This window comes from Sarcophilus harrisii, chromosome 3 (genome assembly GCF_902635505.1).
Source record: "Sarcophilus harrisii chromosome 3, mSarHar1.11, whole genome shotgun sequence".
Classification (NCBI taxonomy): Eukaryota; Metazoa; Chordata; class Mammalia; order Dasyuromorphia; family Dasyuridae; genus Sarcophilus; species Sarcophilus harrisii.
Window position 1 is genome coordinate 577,815,257 of NC_045428.1, and position 5,541 is coordinate 577,820,797.

Genomic DNA, 5,541 nt, shown 5'->3' on the forward strand with positions numbered 1-5,541 from the left:
CTCCTGGTATTTGTGCTTAATTTCCGCAGTGGAAGTGGAGTTTGGCTAAGGGAGACATCAGTGGACGAGGGGTGAAGGTCGTGGATGAGGGATTTGGAGGAGGTCGGCTGCATCTTTGGGAACCCTCGGGAGTGAGATGTGATAGCTGGAAAATTAGGAAGGGGTTGTGGTTCTGGAGGACTTGGATCCTGAAGAAACGGGAGTTGCTGGAATTGGAAGTGGAGAAGTGATGGGCCAAACCTGGGCTATGAGCTTGGCAGCCCACGGAGTTGGGGAGGAGAAGGCAGGGAGACACTCTCAAACCCACGTGCTTAGTGGTTGGTGGGAGCTGTCACTATTTCAGATTTAGAAATGTTTCCGGGGTCTTTTCCGATCCAAACCACAGGATATCCTGCACAGGTGAGATGCGTAACAGGTGGTCTCTGAAGGCCATCACCTCCCTTTGCACTAGACAGACCAGGCTGACGTACTCAGGGTGTGGGGCCCCTGGCATGAGGGCTTCCGGCTGGTTTGGGGTGGCTCATCCCTTTTCCTTCTTTCTCACCTGGGGCTCACCATAGCCCTATCAAGGTAAACCCGGCAGAGGGCCTAAACCAGGTAATCCACAAGCCTCGAGCCCATCAGGGTTCCCCCATGGAACAGACCAAGGAGAAGGGTTTGTCCCAGCAGTCACAAGGGCAGCTGAGGCAGGAGCCGTGGGCCCTGGTCAGATGCCATCGACCCAAAGGGCATCTCCTGCAGCCCAGGCAATCTCTGGGCATCCCAACTGATACTGCTGTGGGCTCTCATCCCCCTTCTTTTTGGGGGAAGTCTGAGGCAGACACCCCCGTAAACCCTGGGCTGCTGCAGAAACTGGTGTAGACCAAGATCAGGTCAAGGGGACTGCACAGGCCCAGCAGCAGCAAGATTGTGTGAGGATCAGTTATGTAGCCCTGTCAATTCCAATACACCTGGAACAGGAATCCAGAGAGACCAAATGCTGTAATGTTCTCTTCTCTATAATATAATGTTCTCTGGGAGCAGGTTTTTTGGGGGCTTTTGGAGGCAGCCTTCCTTTCAGTTCACAGTAATCATCACCCCAAATGCAGACAGGGGTTAAAGTTCAAATCCTTTATTGTCTCCTTCAAAGTCTTGTCTCCTTCCTGGGGCCTGGTTAACTTTCTTGGAGGCCTCTCTCCTTGGTTCCGAGAGCTCTTGCTGCTAGTCCTTTGCCTCTTCCAGCTCCCTCCGAATCCAAAGCCTCCAGCCAGCAGCCAGGTGGAAGTTGGAATGAATCTGACTCCACCTCCGAAGTTGGGCTTCTGGGTTTCTAACTTGTGAATCTCCCAAGTCCATCCTAGTTGAGACTCCTAGCTTATATATGCTCTCTAAAGGTGTGAACTCTGTGTGAACTTTCTTAAAGGTGTGAACTCTAATGTGTGAACAAAGGTGTGAACTAAGTACATAAGCATTGTCTCTATCCATTCCAGTGACTTAGCACCTCGCTTCAAGTTCTGGCCCATAACAAAATGCAAATGAAAACTTTTCACCTTTTCCTTTCACAATGTGACAAATACAGAAATTTTTTGTTTAGCATGATTGTATATTGTATATCAGATTGTTGTCTTGGAAAGTGGAGAAGAAAGGGAGGAAAGGAGAAAAAATTGGAAATCAAAATCTTATAAAATTGAATGTGGAAAACTCTTCATGTGTAATTGAAAAAAGAAAATGCTATTGAGAAAAGATTCATATATGTTTTTTTAATTATAATAACTTTTTATTGACAGAACCCATGCCAGGGTAATTTTTTACAACATTATCCCTTGCATTCACTTTTGTTCCAATTTTTCCCTCCCACCCTCCACCTCCTCCCCTAGATGGCAAGCAGTCCTATATTTGTTGAATATGTTGTAGTATATCCTAGATACAATGTATGTGTGCAGTTCCAGACAGTTTTCTTGTTGCACAGGGAGAACTGGATTCAGAAGGTAAAAATAACCCGGGAAGAAAAACAAAAATGCAAACAGTTTACATTCGTTTCCCAGTGTTTTTTTCTTTGGGTGTAGCTGCTTCTGTCCATCATTGATCAATTGGAACTGAATTAGGTCTCTTTGTCAAAGAAATCCATTTCCATCAGAATACATCCTCATACAGTATCATTGTTGACGTATATAACGATCTCTTGGTTCTGCTCATTTCACTTAGCATCAGTTCATGTAAGTCTCTCCAATCCTCTCTGTATTCATCCTGCTGGTCATTTCTTACAGAACAATAATATTCCATAACATTCATGTACCACAATTTACCCAACCATTCTCCAATTGATGGGCATCCATTCATTTTCCAGTTTCTAGCCACTACAAAGAGGGCTGCCACAAACATTTTGGTACATACAGGTCCCTTTCCCTTCTTTAGTATCTCCTTGGGTATAAGCCCAGTAGTAGCACTGCTGGGTCAAAGGGTATGCACAGTTTGATAACTTTTTGGACATAATTCCAGATTTCTCTCCAGAATGGTTAGATTTGTCCACAACTCCACCAACAATGTATCAGTGTCCCAGTTTTCCCGCATCCCCTCCAACATTCGTCATTATTTTTTCCTGTCATCTTAGCCACTCTGACAGGTGTGTAGTGGTATCTCAGAGTTGTCTTAATTTGCATTTCTGATTAATAATGATTTGGAAACACTCTTTCATATGAGTGGTAAAATTTCAATTTCATGCCTGAAAATTGTCTGTTCTATCCTTTGACCATTTGTCAGTTGGAGAATGGCTTGGTCTTATAAATTAGAGTCAGTTCTCTATATATTTTGGAAATGAGGCCTTTATCAGAACCTTTAACTGTGAAGATGTTTTCCCAGTTTGTTGCTTCCCTTCTACTCTTGTTTGCATTAGTTTTGTTTGTACAGAAGCTTTTTTATTTGATGTAATCAAAATTTTCTATTTTGTGATCAGTAATGGTCTCTAGTTCGTCTTTGGTCACAAATTTCTTCCTCCTCAACAAGTCTGAGAGATAAACTATCCTATTTTCCTCCAATTTATTTATAATCTCGTTTTTTATGTCCAAATCATGGACTCATTTTGATCTTATCTTGGTATACAGTGTTAAGTGTGGGTCCATGCCTAATTTCTGCCATACTAATTTCCAGTTATCCGCAGTTTTTGTCAAACAATGAATTTTACCAAAAGTGAGGATTTTGGGGTTTTGTCAAACACTAGATTGCTATAGTTGATATTTGTCTTGGAACCTAACCTGTTCCACTGATCAACTAATCTATTTTAGCTGTACCAAAATGGATTTGTACTGCTGTTTATAATATAGTTTAGATCAGTGCCAGGCACCTTCATTTGATTTTTTTTTTCATTAATTCTTTTGAGATTGCCTTTATTATTCCATATGGATTTTGTTGTTATTTTTCTAGACATAAAATATTTTCTTGAAGTCTGGATTGGTATAGATTAAATAAATGGAAGTTTAGGAATATTGTATCTTTTATTATATTCACTTGGCCTATCCAGGAGCATTTTAATATTTTTCCAATTATTTAAGTCTGACTTTATTTGGTGTGGAAAGTTTTTTGTAATTTGCCTATATAATTCCTGACTTTCCTTTGATAGATAGATTCCCAAATATTTATTCTGTCGACAGTTATTTTGAATGGAATTTCTTTTATCTCTTGCTGTTGGATTTTATTGGTTATAAAAATGCTTGAAGATTTATGGGATTTATTTATAACCTCAACTTTCTAAAGTTATGAATTATTTCTAATAGCTTTTTCGGAGAATCTTGTTTCTTAAGTATACCATCATATCATCTGCAAGAGGATAGTTTGGTTTCCTCATTGCCTATTCTGATTCCTTGAATCTCTTTCTCGACTTATTGCCGAGGTTAGTATTTCTAATACAATATTGAATAATAATGGTGATAGTGGGCAACCTTGCTTCACTCCAGATCTTACTGGGAAAGATTCCAGTTTTTCCCCATTGCATATGATGCTTACTGATGGTTTTAAATATATGCTCCTCACTATTTTAAGAAAAAGTCCATTTATTCCTATACTCTCAAGTGTTTTTATTAGGAATGGATGTTGGATTTTATCAAATGCTTTTTCTGCATCTATTGAGATGATCATATGTTTTTTGTTAGTTTGGTTATTGATATAGTCAATTATGCTAATAGTTTTCCTAATATTGAAACAGCAAGATTCATATTTTTAATCCTCATGTTCTGCTCTGCTGTGCACATGGTAATTTTTTTCTATTTTATTCTAAAGTTTTAAATATTTTTTAAAAGTGATACATGATTTAAACACAAAAGATAATATTATAAACAAATTAGGGGAGCATGGAATAATTTCTGTCAGATTTATGGAAAAATAAAATACTATTGAGGGAAAAAGTGAGAACACAGTATGAAGGGTTTATTACATAGACTTTCTTGAAATTGAAACTTATTTTTTCATATTTTGAATCCTCTCGTTCTGCTGTGGACATGACAATTTTTCTATTTTGTTCTAAAGTTTTAAATATTTTTTTAAAGTGATACATGATTTAAACACAAAAGATAATATTATAAACAAATTAGGGGAGCATGGAATAATTTCTGTCAGATTTATGGAAAAATAAAATACTATTGAGGGAAAAAAGTGAGAACACAGTATGAAGGGTTTATTACATAGACTTTCTTGAAATTGAAACTTATTTTTTCATATTTTGAATCCTCTCGTTCTGCTGTGGACATGACAATTTTTCTATTTTGTTCTAAAGTTTTAAATATTTTTTTAAAGTGATACATGATTTAAACACAAAAGATGATATAAATAAATTAGGAGAGCATGGAATAATTTCTGTCAGATCTATGGATAAAGGAGGGGTTTTTAAATAATATTTTTTTCTAATTACATTTAAAAACAAATTTTAACATTCATTTACAAATTTTGATTTCCAAGTTTTCTCCTTCCCTCGCCTCCCCCCTTCAAGGGAGGAATTTAGGACCAAAGAGATAGAATTATAGGATTTAAAGTGGACAGTTTTGATTATAAAAATTTTAAGACATAATTCCCTTAATACCAATTTCCTTAAGGAGTTCATAATCTAATGGAGGAAACAAGCAATTATATATATATATATAAAAAGCTATGGACAATATAAATAGGGAGTTACTAAAAGTAAGAGTGATCAGGAAAGTGTTCTTATAGAAGATGAGATTTTAGTTTGGACTTGGAAAAAACCTGGTAATATGAAATTATAACTATGAATGTGAATGGGATGAACTCAGTCATAAAACAAACATAGAATGGAATCAAATCAGAATCAAATATGTTGTTTACAAGAAATACATTTGAAAGAGACATACACAATTAAAATAAATAAAAAAAGGCAAGGGCAGCAATCATAATGTAAAACAAGGCAAAATAAAAATATTAAATATTAATATTAAAATGATCATTAATGTTAAAAAGTAGAAACAGGATAACTATATCTTGCTGAAAGGAACCACAGAAAATAAAATAATGTCAGTTATATATATGCACCAAATGAAATAGAATCCAAATTCTTAATGG